At 42.4% G+C, this 21846-nt stretch overlaps 1 protein-coding gene across 1 annotated transcript in view; it reads left to right on the top strand.

The window, feature by feature from the left end:
• Positions 1-17955: 17955 nt before the first annotated feature.
• LOC136587879 (uncharacterized) overlaps positions 17956-21846 on the top strand; it is a 51936-nt gene continuing 48045 nt past the window's right edge. Inside the window, exon 1 of the mRNA XM_066586683.1 lies at positions 17956-17991. The gene's annotated coding sequence lies outside the window, so the exon portion shown is untranslated. The remainder of the gene's footprint in view (positions 17992-21846) is intronic.

Raw genomic sequence — 21846 nt, 5'->3', positions numbered from 1 at the left:
ATACGAGGAGTTGGTGGGAGATCCAAGGCCTCCAAAAATACCTGGAACATAATATTGTCCCCAGAGGCCTTCGATCCCAACTTCTCCCACCTCTACGGTGCCAGACTCCAGAGTTCCTCTATAAATGGGAAAAAGAAGTGACTGATCGGTCCCTTAGACTAATCGGCCTGCTTCTGGAGGAAGAGAAATTAACATATGAAAAGAGCTCAAAACTCCTAACAGAAGCCATAGAGAAGGCCAAGTCCTTTGCCTCAGATCCTGAATTTCCGGCTCGAGAAAAATCCCTACAGGAGAATATAGAGAAATATACATTATACATTAAAGAGAGAAAACACTCTCAATTCTGCCGTGACTTACAAGACTTCCAGGAGAGAAGGGCATATAAACTATCCCACACTAGATCAGACACGGAAATAAGCTCGTCGGAAGGAGAAATATCGGAAGGGGAGTTTACAAAAAGAACCCAACAGATACCTTTTTTAGGAAGGGGCAAAGGAAGATATCCTCCAAGGTCCCGGGGCAGAGGTCGACCTCAAACGAATCGGGCTGACCAAGAAAACGTGTCCCATCGGCCATTACTTTATGAGAGAACGTCGAGACCCCCATTGAGTCTTGGTCACACCAACTGTCTTGAGGTAGAATTACCTCCTATAACTCCCACGACCGAGACAACTGCTAATCCAACTCTGGATACCTCTGATAAATTACAAGTTATCAACCTTTCATCCTACGTCCTTTCGGAAGGGGAACTCAGCCTGTTGGAGAGGGGCCTGTCCTTCATCCCGACATGCGAATTTAATAGATTCGTCTGGACGAAGGACATGGCCCTCTTCTTGAGGAAATTGAGGTGGAGGAAACACTTCGCCTTAACGGATCGCAAAATGGCAACCAGTCTAGGTCTTGAACCGGAGGATATGACAGCAGTAAGAGAATTAGAGTCACTTGAACATGATCAGTCCAGAGGGAGGGGGGAAGATCCTTTTATTGATCTCAAACTATCAAGTACCAAGTTTCTACCACAAGGACAGTCCCCACATATCGTCATCTTCGAGAAAATCATCCAAAATGATTAAAAATGGTCCACATGCCTTGGGGAAAAAGAACAACCTATCCCCTTTGGAACGCAGAGCTTTAAAAAACCTTGAAACGAATCGGGATATAATTATTAAAGCCTCGGACAAAGGAGGAAACATAGTCGTCCAGTCATGCGAGGACTATGTGGTGATGTGCACCAGAATACTGAATAATCAGGTCACCTATAGAATTTTACCCCATGATCCGACTGATAGCTTTAAAAATTCCTTGAAAACATTGCTAAATAAAGCCTTGGGGGATCCCTGCATCGATCAAACAGAATATGATTTTCTCCTACCGCCCTGTCCACAAGTAGCCCCGTTTTATTCCCTACCCAAAGTGCACAAGGGCATTCATCCTTTAAAAGGAAGGCCCATTGTGTCCGGGGTAGATAACCTTTCACAAAACTGTGGCATCTACCTGGACAAGATCTTACGTCCCTTTGTTCAAGCTCTCCATTCGTTCAGGACACCCCAGATGTGCTACGTCACATCGAGGGTATACAAGTGGATGAAGTGGTCCTGCTGGCATCCCTGGATATCGAATCATTATATAGCTCCATCATACATGACATCGGTTTGAAGGCGGTTCATCATGTTCTCAAAGAGGATGCGAGTTCATTAAACACAATCAATTTATCTTGGACCTCCTGAATTTCATCTTGACTCAATTATTTTTTGTTTGACGGCAAGATATTCCACCAGCTCAGGGGCACCGCGATGGCAAGTCTAGCTGCCCCATCATACGCTAATCTGTTCCTGGGCTGGTGGGAGGAACATCTTGTATTCTCCAAAGACAATAACCTCTGGACCAAGAACATATTGGTCTGGTACAGATATATCGATGACGTGTTTCTTTTGTGGTCCGGTGACGCGCTTGTCTTCGGACGTCATTGCGATAGGATGTGGCGTCATCCAAGCTCCACCCCCTCCTACAGGGTTTCGCCAAGTCATCACGTCACGCGGTCACGTGCATGCGTGCTAACGCGCCTGCCTGCTGTCATTTCATTATTCCGCACTGCGAGATGATCGGCGCTGCGTACAGGTACATAGGATTCCACAATATTACTTGGACAGCTGCACTAGTCACATTCTACGTTTGGATTAGAAGTTTTTCGGCAACCTTGTTTATTTCGCCGATCTTCACATACCATTTTACCCCTCCCACAAGTGGGGCGGGGTGCACTACAACGGTTCCTCTATTGGATGGCTGCGATATACCCCCAGAGGGGGCGGCACTGTATCTGCCTTATTTAAGACACACAGTCTTGAGAGACCACATTTCCCTTGAGTCTACCATCAAGACTGGAGATGCTGTCTTGTCCTTATCTTCCTACTTTACTCTGTCTCTTCTATTTTGTTTGATCGGGATTTATTTTAACAAAATGACCTTATTATTGATCAATGGATATGGGGTTTCCCCTTGATCTTAATTAAGACCACCTATATCGGACATTATTTCCGTAATTTTTCCCGATCACTGGGCTATTTCGATCACTGGGCTATTTCTATCACTGGCAGCTAGATATCATTGGCGCAGCTAGTGTATATACCGATTAAGGGTATTCAGCCTGCAGGCTCCTTATTGTAGTCTGCATTGTACCCTGGTTTATTGAGTATTGGCGGTGTTTAGGGTTATTTCCCTCAGTCATTAGGCGAACACCATAGTCCTATACGCCTCCATCATATGACGAAGGGGTTCCCTATAGTAGGACACCTACAGCATCTATCTCTACATCAAGGGTATTATGAGCATATTCAATTATTGCTTATCTATCAGATGACATACTGTTGGATAGACTAAGGTCCCTGATGAGTCTTAAAAAGACAGAAACGCGTTGAACCAATACCTGGTGGGAATTTGATATAAATATTGATTCTCACAGACCGATATCTGATTTGTCATCATAGCTGGGCCGTCTGATTCATACATCAGGGCCCAGATCAAACCTTGTGCGAGAGCCCATCATAAGCATTGATCGATGTGCTCCGTCTGATATCTGATTTGGTATCGTCCAGTCTCATTCTCTAGAAATAAGGGCTCGTACCCTGATTGAATCAAACCCATTTCTCTTGGGAACACAATTATTGATCTGTGCTCTCCAATTCTAGTTGGTGGGGTTTACTAGTAATATATAACAACAACCTGGATTGATGTACCTCGGACTAGGGACCATCCTGAGTAACCGACCACTGAATAAGTCTTTAGCCCTGACCACAACATAATAATTACACAACGGGGCATTTTTGCCCATAAATACGTATATCAATAACGATTCCCCATCGTGGGTGTACCCTTTCTATTGAAGGGCTGGTCGAGGGGCCACTGTTTCTATTCCCTGTGGCCTCTGGTACAATCTGGCATCTCCACTTACTGGTCGAGGGGCTGCGATCTTACCATTTTGGTTCTGATTCAGTGTGGAACTTTTCGTTCCGTTGTTTGTCTTTTGTTGTTTTTGTGTGTTGTGAGGCACCTAACGTTTTTTTAAAGAAGTCATTTAATAAAAGTTACATTTTAGAGGGGACACACAGTGAATATTTAAAAAGTCTCTCAGTGTCCCCCTGCCTCAGTGAATTATTTTTTGAAACTACATTACAGAAGTATAAAGAGGACATTGAGTCTAATAAAAGGTCAAAATGGTACCGTGATTTGGATGATTACGAAAAAGGACAGGTCTGTAACTGGCAAATGATCAAGAATCATCAAGATAACCATGGCCCTAAGAGTAACCGATGAATCACCAGGAGGGGCCGTAATAAGGAACCTACAGCTTTTGGATTTACATCTGCAGCATCTGAATCCACAGACGAATCCACATATGGGTCTAATAAATCAGTGAATTTTTTAGGACCGCGTCATGTGAACCGAACAAGGGTGAAAGGAGATGGTCTAGGATCCAATAAAGAGGTGGCATAAATATCACAGGTCCTGAAAGAGGATCACAGAACATGACTTGGTGCTCCAGCAACAAGAGAACTCCGCTGGTAACCAAGTAGACCTAGTGGTAAATATCTCTTCTAGACCCTTGTCTTGTGTAGAATTGACTGTATTATCTAAAGGCCTTTCATATTGTCACACTCCCCACGTGGACTGGTTCAGCTTGGATTTGCGCAGTTTCTTTAGGAAACAGATTAAAATCTTACTTTGCTTCTGCAACATCTAGTGTATTACCAGGAATTACTTCTGATGCACGACTCACTGAGGACATTTTTACCTTATATGAAGTGGGCCTTCGCAACAGAAGTAATTTCCAGCCACCTAACACCGAACATGCCATCAAAACGTATGAGCATTTGGTGAATCGTGATATACATAAATTACGCTTGGGTGTCAACAAACAGGTTAAAAACAGCAATTTGTTAGAATGAACGCCAGGCACTATGTTTATTATCACCTGATGAATCCATCACCATTAAAGCCAGCCGATAAGGGCGGGGCTGTGGTGGTGATGGATTCCAATAAAGTATGAAGCTGAGATACTAAGACAATTGAGTGACTCTGAGGTATATGAAGTATTACCGAATGACCCTACCATGCGGTACCAGGCCTCATTAAAATTGATCTTGCACTATGCATTATTGGAGGGTAACATTGATCAGCCCCTATTTGATTATTTATATGTTGATTTCCCTATAGTGCCATTACTATAAGCACTGCCCAAGAGCCACAAAAATTTAATGGATCCACCAGGTCATCCGATAATGTCAGGACATGGATCCTTGTTTAATCATGTGTCCATTTTTCTAGACAAGGTGCTACGGGATCTTTCAACGTGTGATAAATCATACATTAGACACACGAGTGATTTTTTTGCTCAAATTAAACGCTTTGACAATCTCAAGTGATGTCATATTGGCATCTTTTGACGTCACCTCTTTATATAAGTCCACTAGCTGATATACCCGGCTTCGCCCGAGTTCATTTGGTACTGGTGTTAATCTGGTGTTCACACGGAAAATCTTATGAAGTCGTCGTTACTTTAGAGATACCGAGGAAAAAGTATGTTCACCATTTTCCATGGTTCTCTGCGTTACCCAGGAAAGACCATGTGGAGGTAACCATGCAACGTTTCCTTTATATAAAATGACATCAGGAAGTGAGAGAATTAGATTACGTACATAAAATCTGGACGCTAATTCTTTTGCGCTTAGAATTGAATAATCGAGTTAGAACCCATTAACTTTTCCTATTTATGACATAATCCATGCTCGTGCCAAATTTCAAATTTCTATGACATCGGGAAGTGAGAGAATTAGATTCGTATGTAAAATTTGAGCGCTAATTCTTTTATGCCTAGAATTGAATAATCAAGTTGGGACCCATTAACTTTTCCTATTTATGACAATCAATGCCTGTGCCAAATTTCAAGTTTCTATGACATTGGGAACAGAGAATTAGATTACGTACATAAAATTTGTACGCTAATTCTTTTACGCTTAGAATTGAATAATCGAGTTGGGACCCTTGAAATTTGGCAGGAGCATTGATTATGTCATAAATAGGAAAAGATCAAGGGTCCCAACTCGATTATTCAATTCTAAGCGCAAAAGAATTAGCGCCCAAATTTTATGTACGTAATCTAATTCGATGTTCCCGATGTCATAGAAACTTGAAATTTGGCAGGAGCATTGATTATGTCATAAATAGGAAAAGATCAAGTTTCTATGACATCAGGAACATCGAATTAGATTACGTACATAAAATTTGGGCGCTAATTCTTTTGCGCTTAGAATTGAATAATCGAGTTGGGACCCTTGATCTTTTCCTATTTATGACATAATCAATGCTCCTGCCAAATTTCAAGTTTCTATGACATCGGGAACATCGAATTAGATTACGTACATAAAATTTGGGCGCTAATTCTTTTGCGCTTAGAATTGAATAATCGAGTTGGGACCTATTAGCTTTTTCTATTTATGACAATCTATGCTTGTGCCAAATTTTATGTTTCTACGACATCGGGAAGTGAGCGAATTAGATTCCGTATGTAAAATTTGGACGCTAATTCTTTTGCGCCTAGAATTAAATAATCGAGTTGGGACCCCTTTACTTTTCCTATATATGACATAATTAATGCTCATGACAAATTTCAAATTTCTATGACATTGGGAAGTGAGAAAATTAGATTCCGTACATAAACTTTGGACGCTAATTCTTTTGTGCTTTGAATAATCGAGTTGGGACCCATTAGCTTTTCCTATTTATGACATAATCTATGCTCCTGCCAAATTTCATGTTTCTACGACATCAGGAAGTTGGAGAATTAGTGGCGAGTCAGTGAGTGAGTCAGTGAGGGCTTTCGTCTTTTTATATATATATATATATATATATATATATATATACATAAAACCCATGAGAATGGGTTGGATGCAGTTAGACAAAGAGTAGTGACGGCTAATTTTTCAATCCAATGTGAACATATTCTGATGCTATTAGAATTTGTTCTGTGTAATATCTATCTCATGTTCGGTGACAAGTATTACAAACAACGCCAGGGGACCACCATGGGTGCCAATATGGTGCTGACATATGCCAATATTTACGTGGGCACGTTTGAAGAACAATATGTTTACACATCTACCTATTGGCACCTGGTGGTCTCCTGGGTGACATACATTGGCGATATTTTTGTGGTGTGGGCCGGTACAGAGGAAGAACTACATCTGTTCCATGAAGAATTGAATAATGTACATCCTGAATTAAAATTCATGTTGAAACATTCGTATATCAGCATTGAATTCCTGGATGCATTGATCAGTAGGAGTGGAGAGGGATTTGAAACTGATTGTTACGGTCAATGTGTTTGATAAACAAATCTATTGGAGTATGGGAGTCATCATCCGCGTACTACTATAGATTCCCTCCCTTGGAGCCAATTTCTGTGAGTCAGACATATCACCAATGAGAATAGAGTAGAAGAAGGATTAGAGACGTTGATTGCTAACGCGGCCCTGAGGGCAAAACAAACACCAAGAGATACACTACTTACACCTAAATGTAGAACGGAGACCCATGGACGGATACCATTTGTATCCATCTACAGCCCAATGAGTAGACGGTTTTTGTTGATTCTTAATAGACATTGGCCAGTACTGCAGTTGGTACCAAATGTAGATGAATTTCAAAATCAACCCATCATGTCATACAGGCGTTGTCTAAGTTTATGCGACAAATTGGTCCATACACGGTTTGTAAAGAGGGATTCATCCAAACAGCAGACATTTATCCCTAGCAAAATGTGTAATTACCCATGCTTGGGATGTGCGTGCTGTTCTAATATGGTGAAAGGAGATAAATTCCATCATTCGCAAACAGGTGCCAGCTTTCAGATTAAAGGTCGCTACACGTGTTCGTCATCTTATGTCGTGTATTTGATAACTTGTCCATGTGGATTACAATATGTGGGTGAAACCACAAAGGAGGTAAGGACAAGGATAACAAATCATAAGAATCCCGTATTACATGGCGTACCCGGCAAGACTGCGGATCGTATCAGAAGGGAAAGTGTTTCTGCATTCACCAGAAGAAGACGGAGAGTGGCTACAAATGCATCCGGCATAAAGAACAGATGAGAGACTAACAGATAAGATTTAAGATTATACTAAAACAAGAAAGAGAAGTTAAAGAGGTTTAAGAATAGGCAGTATTCGGTTAATAAATGTAGGGGGAGGGGAAAAGATAGATAATAGATGTTGATTTAAAGGGGTTGTCCCGCGGCAGCAAGTGGGTCTATACACTTCTGTATGGCCATAATAATGCACTTTGTAATGTACATTGTGCATTAAATATGAGCCATACAGAAGTTATAAAAAGTTTTATACTTACCTGCTCCGTTGCTGGCGTCCTCGTTCCCATGGAGCCGACTAATTTTCGCCCTCCGATGGCCAAATTAGCCGCGCTTGCGCAGTCCGGGTCTTCTGCAGTCTTCTATGGGGCCGCTCGTGTAGAATGCCGGCTCCGTGTAGCTCCGCCCCGTCACGTGCCGATTCCAGCCAATCAGGAGGCTGGAATCGGCAATGGACCGCACAGAAGCCCTGCGGTCCACGGAGACAGAGGATCCCGGCGGCCATCTTCAGCAGGTAAGTATGAAGACGCCGGACCGCCGGGATTCAGGTAAGCGCTGTGCGGGTTGTTTTTTTAACCCCTGCATCGGGGTTGTCTCGCGCCGAACGGGGGGGGGGGGGGGGGAGGTTAAAAAAAAACAAAAAACCCGTTTCGGCGCGGGACAACCCCTTTAAGTAAAAGAACAGGAGGGGAGAGGGGGGAATGTATATTTCTTTAAGATGTCGCATAATGTTAAGAAGTGAACTCTTCGGGGGGAGGGGAGGGGGAAGCGGCCGACCTAAATTTATATGAATAAGACCACGCACAGAGAGTCATGGAGGAGAGATGCGTCGGCCGGTCCCCTTCTTCACTCCCCACTAGTAAGCACAAGGTGCCTACAAGAAATGTTTTAGTACCATAGAGTAAGTAGGAAAGGAGGAAGTGGTAAATGTTTAAATCTATGGATTTTTCCTTTGGAAATCTACATTTAGCTGTATAAGCTGTTTTGTTAAGTTATGATTGTTATTTGTATGTTTAGGTACATACAACTCCCAACTGTCACTAGGAAGATGTCACCACCTTTAACGGAAGATAAAAGGTTCAAAAAGAATTATCCTACTACACAAATCAACGAATATAGATGTCATTAAAATGCATTATGTGGAACGTGCGAGGACTGGGAACCCCAGCTAAGAGATCAGCAGTATTCTCACACATCAGGCAATTTACCCCACATATCATAGGATTGCAGTTGACACATCTGATCCCAGACAGGATGGACTGTCTCAAAAAACCCTGGATCCAATGGTCTTGCCATTCTTTTCATACTCTAAGGGTGTTTCTCTTTTGGTTCACCGTAACTTGCGCTGGAACCCGATAAACACCCGTAGAGACCCAGAGGGGCGGTTTGTTTTTGTGTGTGCCGAGATCAATGCTAAGCAATATGTCATTTTATGTATTTATCACACCCCACACGATAATGTACACGTACTACAAGCAGCAGTTGTATTTGCACATCAATACCCGCTAGCAGAAGTCATATGCATAGGAGACTTAAGGTTAAGGACCCCATAAAAGACAGGTTCAGTACCCGACAAGTACAGGCAAGCACACAAGATTCTCCAATGAAACAACTGTTCAACGGAGTGGGATGGGTAGACCTATGGAGATTCAAACACCCAGATGGCCAGGAATACACGTGCCATTCCCCCGGTAGAGGATCACTATCTCGCATAGACTACATTTTCGGGTCTCCGGCGTTTACTCCATATTTAGCTTCAATAACACATGGCGCCAGGGGGATATCGGACCATAGCCCGATCATGCTCACTATACAATTGCCGGGACAATACTTTGTTCCCACCTGGAAACTTAACCCCTTCTGGCTAAAACTAATAGGAGCACAAGATCGAATACCGGATCAGATACACATGTTTATACAAACACATGAACAAGAAACACGAGAGATACTAAAATGGGACACCATGAAGGCCTACCTCAGGGGGTGTTTCAGATCAACCATATCTTACATAAAAAGAACAACCTCACAAGACGATCTCCAATTAGAACAACAGATGGTCGAAGCAGAGCAGCAATACATTACAAACCCCACAGACACTTATAAGATGCAATGGCTAGGACTAACCCGTCTTCACAAACATCAATTACACGTTAAAACCAAAAGGAAACTTTTCTTTACAAAACAATATTTCTTTGAATTAGGAAACTAGTCCAGCCATCTCTTGGCTAATCTAATTAGGCAACACGGGCAGTCTAACTCAGTGCTCAAGATCAAAGCAACCGATGGTCAACTACTCACAGAGGCCCAATCTATTGTAAATAGATTTAAAGAATACTATACCACTTTATACACCTCCTCAAATAATAAATCAGTACTAGATAACTTGAGATACTTAGAAGACCTAATATTCCCAACTCTTTCATCAGAACAGGTAGAATTACTGGAAGAATCAATTACAATAGAAGAAATCCAACAAGCAATACAGGAAATGGCAATAAATAAATATCCAGGCCCGGACGGACTTCCTCTGGAAGTGTACCGCAAATATATGGAACAATTAGCCCCATTACTATATGAAGCCTTGAAGTGGGGAGCAGGGAAAACTCTCTTCCACCCTCCTTCTACGACGCATAATAACACAACTTGGTAGAATATATGACAAACCCTGGGCAAGAGCTTCACTAAATACAAAAAAAGCGTTCGACTTAGAGTGGAATTTTTTGGAGACCTTTCTGATTCATTTTGGCTTTGGACCACAATTCATGAAATGGATTAGACTAATATATAGAGCGCCCATGGCCAATGTAGTGGTTAATGGCGTACCATCAGAGAGATTCCCACTGTCGAGAGGAACGCGCCAAGGGTGTTCCCTGTCCCCGACACTATTCGCAATAGCAATAGAAGCACTGGCCATCAGATTGCGAAGTAACCCCGAAGTGACAGGAGTACAATGGGAAAATGAGGAGAATAAAATCGGATTATATGCCGACGATATGATCCTATATCTCCGTAACCCCGAATACTCACTTCCACGAGCCTTGGAGATAATAAATGAACATTCCGGACTATACATAAACTGGTCTAAATCAGCAATAATGCACACTAAGCGAAACCCAGCAGAGATCCCATGTGTACTCACTAGTGGATTAATAGAGGTAACCAAATTTAGATACCTTGGTGTAAATATAGTACAAGATCACGAAAACACTATAGCTGAAAATATAGACCCCCTATACAACGTAATAAATACAAAACCTAAGAGTTGGTCCGGACTGCCCCTCTCAGTAGCTGGACGCATAAACTTAAAGGGGTTGTCCCGAGGCAGCAAGTGGGTCTATACACTTCTGTATGGCCATATTAATGCACTTTGTAATATACATTGTGCATTAATTATGAGCCATACAGAAGTTATAAAAAGTTTTTTACTTACCTGCTCCGTTGCTAGCGTCCTCGTCTCCATGGTGCCGACTAATTTTTGGCCTCCGATGGCCAAATTAGCCGCGCTTGCGCAGTCCGGGTCTTCAGCAGTCTTCTATGGAGCCGCTCGTGCCAGAGAGCGGCTCCGTGTAGCTCCGCCCCGTCACGTGCCGATTCCAGCCAATCAGGAGGCTGGAATCGGCAGTGGACCGCACAGAAGAGCTGCGGTCCACGAAGACAGAGGATCCCGGCGGCCATCTTCAGCAGGTGAGTATGAAGATGCCGGACCGCCGGGATTCAGGTAAGCGCTGTGCGGGTGGTTTTTTTAACCCCTGCATCGGGGTTGTCTCGCGCCGAACGGGGGCGGGGGTTTTAAAAAAAAAAAACCCGTTTCGGCGCGGGACATCTCCTTTAATTAAAATGGTAATACAGACCAAATGCTTATACTCCTTACAGCACACGCCAGTTAAAATCCCAGAGAAATACTTCAAAATGTTAAACTCCCTAATCATCCGATTCATATGGGGAAACTCCAGATCCAAACTAAAGCTTGCCAATTTACAAAGATCTAAAAGTCAAGACGGGAATGGCGTTACCAGATCTCAAGTTGTATTATCTTGCAGGACAATTGCGGAATCTCCGCCCCTGGTTTCTAGATAAGGAAATGCCATCAACGGAAAAATATCTGGCTGGCGAGGTGGCAAATGGAAAAATTTGATAGGGTTTCTAGAACATCCAGAATACATAAAATCACCAAAACTGTTACCTATACATAGACTGGCTTTATCAATATGGCGAGCAACTAAAGAAGTCCAACACTACACAGACACAATGACGGATACTCCTCTATGGAACAATCCCACTCTACCATCAGTGCAAACAATGCAGAATGTCGGATAGCGGATTGCCCCGGGGGTACGTACATTAGAGGATATATATGAAGACAATATAATGTTGTCTTACACACAATTACAAGAAAAGCTGCAGGGGCCTAGATTGCAACTGTTCAGATACTTCCCAATTAAGGCACGCCCTAAATGCTCAATTCCCACCTGCTAAAATTTCTAAATACCCAATAATGGGAATTCTTAAAACACAAGGACCGAAGGAATTGATATCACAACTATATACACATTTATTATCAGCCAGGATGGACCATGACCCTCTGACAATATACGATAGATGGAAAGCTAATATACCCACACTGACAACAGAGGACTGGCAGGAGGCAATGGAATCACATTTGTGGGTGTCGCCGGCAATCAATAATAAACTAATACAACTGTATATTATATACCAGGCATACCTAACACCAGTCCGTTTGAATAAAATGGGTAGAACTAGTACCACAACATGTCATAGATGTCACCAAGTAAATGCTAATTTTTGGCACCTAATGTGGGAATGCCCCTATGTAAATAAATTTTGGGAAGAGGTCTTGATCTTTCTATCCACACTCCTATCGGTTCCTCTGGAACTAGATCCCAAGGTAGCAATATTCGGGCTAATGGACGAAGAAGAATGGAGTCACTACGACAAAATATTCATTAGGGAGGTGCTGTTTCTGGCCCGGAAGGTGGTGGCCATGAGATGCATGGCAATGAGGTCGCCCACAGTCTCATGCTGGAAAAGGCTGGTTGACACCATAATTCCATATGAAAAAGTAATTTACCAGCATAGGGGATGCCCTAATAAATTTAAAAAGGTATGGGGCTTATGGACAGGCTCGCACAACACACTAGTAGCTGAATAAATCTAGTTTAGACAGGTGGTGAAAATGGAAATAAGGCACAGTAGACCGACATATGGGAGATGTTTTATTATTGTGTGTTATACATTTTTTTTATATTTAATTGTTAAAGGTTAAGAAAGAAAAGAATTTTAATGTGATTTAAGATGTAAACAAGAAGAAATACTGTACTTAATTGTATGCAATATCTGTTTATAATCTGCAAATAAACGAAGTTAAAAAAAAGATAACAAATGATAAGAGCACGATTCGCACCAAAATCTAGATTTACCCCTCTCACAACATTTTCTTGACTATAAACATTCGATTAGTCAATTGAAATTTCGAGTTATTGATGACGTTCCACCAACAGTAAGGGGAGGTGATAGGACTAGGGCTCTAAAGAAAAAGGAATTGCGGTGGATATTCCTTTTGGATACGATGACCCCAAAGGGTCACAACCAGGAATACAATGCGGCTATGCATTTCTAAGATATTTCAGTTTGTGATGCATTTAGTGATATTACAGCAATAAGTGTTGATTTTATGTTTTTTAACTATGTGTTTCTTTGTTTTCACAGTCCATATTGGCGATCATCATGGCAGTGGCCTTACATTTATATCTAGAGGTTTAATCAATTGGGGCACTTCATTGATGACCTGTTTTTATAACGAAGGATGCATACGATTATAGTTTAATACTTATGATTATAATAATAAAGATGATTAAATATATTGATGCAATCTTCGTTTTTCCATCATTTGGAGGTTGTATACTAGAGATGAACGAACATACTCGATAAGGCAAACTACTCGAGCGAGTAGTGCCTTATGCGAGTACCTGCCCGCTCGTCTCTAAAGATTCGGCTGCCGGCGGCAGGCGGCAGGGGAGAGCGGGGAGGGGAGATCTCTCTCTCCCCCCTTCCTCCCTACTCACCGCCGCAACTCACCGCTCACCCGCGCCGGCAGCCGAACCTTTAGAGACGAGCGGGCAGGCACTCGCATAAGGCACTACTCGCTCGAGTAGTTTGCCTTATCGAGTATGCTCACTCATCTCTATTGTATATCCATTGAGGTAATGTATGGGTCAAAAAGTGATTACATGGATTATCATGTTTCAGACAAAGTACCGTGACATCAATAGTGAGTTATGATGGAATTCGGATATGATATGTATATATTCCATTATGGTGTACACAATAAAATACCATACTGACTGAATATATAGAACATCTTTTGAGTACAATTGATGTAATTGTCGTCGGTTAATGAACAACATAGTGTATGTTCTAAAATGGATACCATCATGCCTACATAGGATTTGGTAATACTGGGATTAGATGCAATTTATCAGCGTTGGTTGACATATCGAAGTTCCGTTTTAAAAAAAACGGACCCCATATATACTCAGATTTGTATGCCACAATGTTTGTCACCAACTTGGTGGCATTAATGTCTTTAGCAGTTGGGGTATTTGCCCTTAATTGTACGTGGCCTCCTGCGGCAGACGGCGCATGTGCGGTCCGCGACACATTGGGATGATGTATCGCCATGACCCAGTTGTGATGAGGTGTTGTATGCAGCTTCCAGTAATCAGCCGAGCATGCGCGGCTTGTGGCAGGGTGTGACGGTGTACACCTGCGACTTAGCTGTGATGACGCATAATGCGCGACTCTAAGTAGTAGTCTGCGCATGCGCGGGATATATACGTGACATCGTTGATTGCCAATGGTGGAGTTGATGCGAGATTTCTGCGGCTCGCGGTTTATTGTGGGCTACGGTCATGCGCAGTGGACCTGGATATGTGTATAGGTATATATGGGCTGCTAGGCATACAGGACGTTATTGAACACCTGTGAGGTAATTAACCTGAGCCCCTCCTATTCATGATGCATTGTGGGCTATACATATGTGTAATGGGGCCTGATTGAAATGCAATTATGCACAATGATACACAGGTTGCAGATCGCCATGATGACGCCAATGATGGATTTCACCTGTTTGTCAGAGGTAACAATTGTGGTGATCTTCACTGTGATTGGTTTGTGTGTTCATGTATGCACTATTCACATGTGGTATGGTGCTGAGTGGTTTTAGACTCACTAAGAGTCGAAACGTTGTTTTTTACGCCTGGAGGAATAAACAAGATTGACTTGCACCAATTTGCTGCCATCTTTACCTGTTTTGTGAATTAATGTAGGCCGGCGGGCCAAAAGCATCACACCATCTGCTGTAACAATGCCTTCACGGGCTTTTAGTGTTTCCCCCGCAGAATAATTGGACAGACAATACTGTTTTTTTTCAAAAAAAAGAAATGTAAATCTTACTAAAAAGTTAGTTTTTTTGCACTGCAATGGTTTTGAGCTCACCACTGTTGACTCAGCGGTGTGGAATGTTTTACTGCTGATTTTTTTGTAAGCCCCTATTTTTTTTTTTTAACGCTTTGTAAACTTTCCGCTCTTTAGGCTGCATTCACACGAGCGAAAAAACTGCGCATAAATAAGCCCGTGCGTATATATGCGACAATCGTGGCTCGTTCTTTGTAATGAACTAGTCCTCACGAGCGAATATACGGCGCGTATAATCGTCGCAAACAATAATCTAGTATTAACAGTATGTATATAGGATGTGATCGATGTCAAAACGTTCCAGCCGGCGTTTGAGCGTGTGCGCAACTTGCCGAGAATCATCTGCTTCTGTCGGATGCAGTGATTTGCACAGTTTAGCGGCTGACAGGTGTGCTTTTTTCGTTGTGCTTTCGCCGCCGTAGCGAAGGGATTTACCTGGTAATTATGCAGGCACCTGTACATAGGCGGGCGCACGCAATAAAAGTTCTGCTGTGGGCTGCTGCATTTTGACTGTATCCCTGATTACAAGGAATTGCCTCATCCCAGCCGTAGAAGCAAGGCCTGCGCTCTGGGACACACGCCATCGCCACTACAGAAATGTGAACCGAAAGGACGCCTTGTAACAAAAGAGTTCTATTTACATTTACAAGCGGGTTATGAAAGTAATAGTATATGCAAGAGAGAATACATCTATATGAAAGAGACACCAATAGGTGTCCCGTACTTCTATCACGCGCCTAAGGTGCATAAAAACCTACACCATCCTCCAGGGAGACCGATAGTATCGGGGATGGAGGCTATTACTCATAGATTGTCTGAATACGTGGACCGTCAGCCACAGAAATATGTAGTGAGTCAATCATCTTACATTAAGGATTCAGGACATCTCCTGGAGATACAGAATGGAAGCCCACCTACCTATGGTGCAGTATTGACGTGGAAGCACTATATTCCAACATTGAACACGTAAGTGGAGTGGGAGCAGTAGATAAGGTTTTGAGAGAAGACATACTCATGCCTGAACACCAGAAGCAATTTATTCTAAAAAGCATATTGTTTATTCTGAGGAATAATATCTTTATGTACAACGACAAATATTACCGACAGTGTACTGGTACCGCAATGGGGACGAAGTGTGCACCTGCCTTCGCAAATTTGGTCATGGGTACGTTTGAAAAGGAAAGTTTTATAGACAAATGAATCAAACTCTACAAACGTTATATAGACGATCTCCTTATCATATGGGACGGGACGAAAGAAGATCTTGGTAAATTTGTGGAGAACTTGACAGAGAACTAATTCAATTTCAAATTCACACACGTCATCTCGGCAGAGAGGATAGTCTACCTTGATCTAGAATTAGAAGGAGTAAACAATGAAATTATCACGCGAACTCACTTCAAAAAGGTAGACACCAATAGTTACTTGAACTATAAAAGTTGCCACCATCGGAAGTGGAAGAAGAATGTCCCATACGGACAATTTCATCGGATAAGGAGGAATTGTACTCGTGAAGACGACTACCGACAACAGGCGAAAATTGTGGAAAAGAGATTCAGAGACAAGGGATATCCCAAAACACTAGTAAAGGCGGCCTTCAATAAAGCATTGAATAGAGAAGGTGAAATAAAAGAGACGGGGTGGGTCACTGATATAACTAGAAAAAAACAGGAAGGATATGAAACAGCGTTCACCACCAAATTCAGTGCACATTCAGGTCTAATAAATTACATACTAAGAAAAAATTGGATAATATTGAAGGAAGACCCGTTTCTGGAGAAGAAATTATCAACAAGACCGTTATGCATATTTCGAAAGAACAAAACTTTGAAGAACCTCATAGCCCCGTCTTATCCAAAAAAAGATAAAAGACAGAATCAGAACAAAAACGGAGAAGAAAGTGGAGTATATAAATGTAGGGAAAAAAGATGCATATGTTTCGCAAACATCAATCAGGGCATTAAGAAGATAAATCTACCTGACGGAGAAGAATACGTGATCCAACAAAGTATGACATGCAAGTGGAAAGAGTAGTGTATATGTTAGAATGCCCTTGTGGGCTTAAATACATAGGAAGAACAATCAATACACTGCGAGGAAGGCTGAACAAACATCGCAGCAACATAAAGAAAGGATTTGAAAAACACAGTGTTTCGCGACACTTTAATATATGCCATGATCGAAATCCCTCAGGTTTAAAGGTCACTCCCATTGAAAATATTCAGGAAAGATCAATAGAAAAATTGAGGTCAATAGAAATGTTCTGGATATTTCGCCTAAATACTCTAATACCGAGAGGCCTCAATGAAATTTTAGAAAAATTATGAAAATTTTAATTCATGATAAATATTAGATATAGATTTGATATAGGGTTTTACATGCGTATTTTATGTATATAAATTTTACACAGTATATTTTTATGATATTTATTAGCAATAATAGTCTTTTTATGGAGTAATATGAAATTGGTTATTGAATTATATGAAATTGATGGTTATTTAATATTTTAAGATAGTTAAGATATATTATTTCCAAGCATTTATTAAGGATAAGAAAGAATAGATATAAATCTTGGTTATCATTATAGATAAGAGGAGATCAGCATGATTGAATGTATAACTATTTAGTTAGTCTCATAGAATACATAGAGACTTAGGTGTAGGCCAGTGACACATGTCTTTTCTATGTATCCCATTAGCAGCACTCCTGCCTGTTCCGGACTCTCTCCCACAGAAGGAGCAGCGCCCGGGATTTGTGACGTCACGGCACCATGTGATTGGTCCCATGACACGCACAGGGGGTATGACGCCGCAGGACGCTGGAGGAGGACGAGACGGAGCAGACCGCACGGGAATAAGGTATGTGGATTTTACTATAAATAGAATGTAAGCATTGTATGTACACACTTGAAAAAGTCCTTGTTAGGATGAAGTGTGTAGAAATAAAACTTTTCAAAAGAAGAAAAGAAGCTTTGAGTTCTCGGAGCGCGGATCCAGTGTTTACTATATACAGCAATTTGTGGCGGGAGGTGGCACAGCATGTCCACGTGGCAGAGTGGCGTGCTGCTTCAACACAGGAGCGAGCAGCATTAGTTATGTGGTTTATTGTTACAACTGTGTAATTTGGGGTTCTTAAAACCCATCTTTTTAAACCTATAAGGGTGGCTGCACACGGGCGGATTTCCACCGCGTATTATGTGGCAGAAATCGGCCGCGTTGCCCCGCAGCTATTAGGTTCTATTGCACCTAATAGCACAATGTGGAATTCCACCGGGGAATTTTGCCCCATGAATTCTCCCGTCCTCACCCGCGGCATGTTATATTTGCCACGGGCATACGCGTGGACGGCTTCCATTGCAGTCAATGGAAGCCGTCCGTTACGCTATCTTCCACTGTAGCACAGCATAAGATTGTGTGAAACCGTGTCCCCGCCTACCGCCAGCTGTGTCATATAATGCGGCTGGCGTGTCATATGACGCGGCTGGCACATCACATGGCCCTGGCAGCGCGTCACGCGCTCTATTGCGCATGCACGCCGAAGTGTCATGCGGGACATCGGGGGGCGGATCCGGAGGTAAGTATGAGGGCGCCGTGACGGGCTCCGCAGACAGAATTCCGCAGCGAGCCCGCTGCAGAATTCCGCCCGCAGAGCCCGCCACAGCCGTGTGAACCCAGCCTATCTGTTTCGTTTACCCCACATAGTTTGACAAGTCTACCCTGCCTTGAGTACCCCACAGCATTATGTGTGCTTCTGGGGCGCCCAGACATTTTTTCGTTGATAGTGGAACAAGTAATCTATAATCAGCAAGCATGACTTTGAACTGTGTGTTAACTTTCCATGCAGAAGTAATATAGTAATGTGGCCTAATATAAAGATGGTATTTCTCGCTTTGCCTACTTATATGCTTCTTGTTGGATCCCTTTAAGCCGTTACTGAGGATCGTTGTCAGCTTTGCTTTGCTGCAAAAATCTTTCCCTCAAAAACAAAACATGTAAACCCCTACCCCTTCCATCTGTTTCCGCATCCTGCAGTTGAAGCAGTTCAAAGAAACTGGAAATCAGCCAGGGACCAGAACAGACGAGAAGCTCATCAGACAAAGTGCAGCCCAGCTAGGAGAGCGCCCATACAAATACACACACCCCCTGGGGTTTCTGGATCAATGGATCTAGGACTATAAGGCAATCATTTCTGTATCGTTACTGTCTTATGGTAATGTCTAGTGGATGTGTGGGTCATGCCGCATTAGAGCCCTAGACCTCTATGCTGGCAAACGTTGTGGTTAGAACAGCAATTTGCAGCACATAGAATGGGAAGGAATAACTCCGCTTTTTGATGCTGCTTCGTTCCACGCTGGGTTAAGATTGGTGTTGTTTGCAACTGTTTACTTACTGTTACGTATGTAATGTGTAGCAGTTTGCACACACACATCTGCATTGTTCAATGCGCTAGAGGGTTGCGGCAGGGCTGGTTTGCCGGAATGCTGGGCGGCGTGCTTACAATTCTAAAGAATAGTGTAGAGCATGCCAATGCCTTACAAACATACCAACACTGTACTAGTGCATTGTCCCCGCGCACCCACAAGGTAACGCCATGTGCCAACTATGACTCGGTGCACTACCTTTCTGCGTACGCATGGCACTCACAGGTAGCTATCTTTATACATCGGGGCGCAATGCAGTAATGGGGTGTTGCAGATTTTGCTGAGAACAAATTTTGCCCTGATAGACTTACATTTGCAATTCACCTGGGTACCTGCAGCATTTCCAAATTGCAGGTATACCTGGGCATGTAGGGCATAGCATAGTGCACTGCTATTGACTTGCGTTGTATTAATAGGTTTTGCTAAATAAGTTTTCACCGCTGTACTGCCTCACCGGGCAACACAGCGTAGAAGGACTGCCTGCCGCCATGGAATCTTATACTTTAATACAACTTACCAATCTCTATAAATAAAAGACACAGACACCAATTTTGGATAAATAAAGGCCGCGGTGTTTATTAACGGGGTTAATAACAAAGGGGAGAAATTTAACCAAAGAATGAACATAACATTACAATGTAACCTCTGTCATACAGACACAAGTTTACCACCACCAAACTCTCCCCAAGTTTATCTGCCCACCTGTCTAATGCGGGCGACAATCCCCCACCAGGGTACGTCATTCACTAACGACATGCCCCCCCCCCCCAACCAACCGCAGCCCCTTCAATCATCGACTGAAAGTCCATATTGAAGATGTCCAATGCTATTTCAGATAAATGCACCATATCATCTCTGTAGAAGCCTTTTACAAAACCCTCAAAATTAACGTGTCTCAAAGAAAAACCGCCCGATCCTAACATGAGCTTTTCCACTGCCTGATTAACCCGCTTCCGAATCTTTTCAATGTACGTAAACTTTGGCAGAGACCACAGCAATTGCGGTACAATTTCTGAAAAAAATCAACACTGTGTCAGGAAATCTGGCTTTAATAATCAACATCACCCGCTTGATGCCCCACAATCCAGACAATCCTTTTCTTATTACCTGAAAAGACAAAATAATTAGTGCCCAAGTTTATCAGGGCGGATGTACAATTTAAAGCGAGATGACCCCCATCTGCCCACTCCTTGGATGTTTTCCTCAGTGAAGCCAAATCGGAACGCTTCCGTTGCTGCTCCAATCCTAAATGAATGTGCAGTAAAACCCACATAACCCAACCTCTGTAAGCAGCTTTTAAGCACCATTGAAAACTGGAAGCGAGATAATGAAAGCCCATCCTTATGAATCAACAACGAACCCGACTTCAGTGGGCGAAGGTGCCTAAACACTTGTAAATTACCCACTGGGCAAATATCTTTATGCCCATTAGGAAACAAACGAATCCAAACACCTTTTCCCGTCTTGTCAGTTTGTGTGCCCCAGAAATATTTTTACAAAATTACCATGATTCGACACATCTGACCATAATAATGATGAAAAAATGGACTTAGACTTAGCCAAAAACTCACCCATTCTCAATGCTCCAAAGTATGCCAGCACAAAGGCACACAAACAGTTGTACCTCATATGCTGACGTACATATCTCCGGCAATACTGTCACCAACTTCTGCAACAGGCTAAATGTGATCGCCGGCCATTTATCAGGGGCATAAGACACTGTCCTATTGCCCTAAATCAACTGCTTAAAATGAAAAAAAGAATTAATCGGAACCAAATTATGCCACTTCTGAAAAAAAATGCAATACCTGACAACAATTGTAAAACTGAATTATAAGAATACTGGCCTTGAAATTTTAATTCTTTCCAATCCACTGTCTGATGTCTGAAGACATTATGATTTAAGGCTGTACAGCTCTGAAGTTTGAAGACATCTGTTGGGGTTCTCTGACTGTAAATTGCCAGCCTCTCTGCTGTCGGAGCGTATCAAACGTGTCACCTCATGCAGTACTGGCTTCAGCCAGCAGATAGCGCCGTTGTATAACGGCAGAAAGAGTAAGCCCCCTAGGAAAACCAGGATACAAATTGGATTGGAAAGGGTTAAGCAAACATAAGCAACAAACCACTTTACTTCCTGAGTGCTGCCTTGAATCCCATTCCTTCCATAACAAGCTCTGCTTTGGAGGACAAACAGTTAATAGCCGTCAGACCTTTATTCTCAGAACAAAAACATATGCGTCTATTGCAGAGCTGAGCGACCCATAACTGCAAAATTACAACAATAGCAAACAAT

This window comes from Eleutherodactylus coqui, chromosome 13 (assembly GCF_035609145.1).
Source record: "Eleutherodactylus coqui strain aEleCoq1 chromosome 13, aEleCoq1.hap1, whole genome shotgun sequence".
In the NCBI taxonomy this organism is placed as follows: Eukaryota; Metazoa; Chordata; class Amphibia; order Anura; family Eleutherodactylidae; genus Eleutherodactylus; species Eleutherodactylus coqui.
Note: the sequence above shows the minus strand (reverse complement) of the source record. Positions and strands in the feature narration are given on the sequence as shown.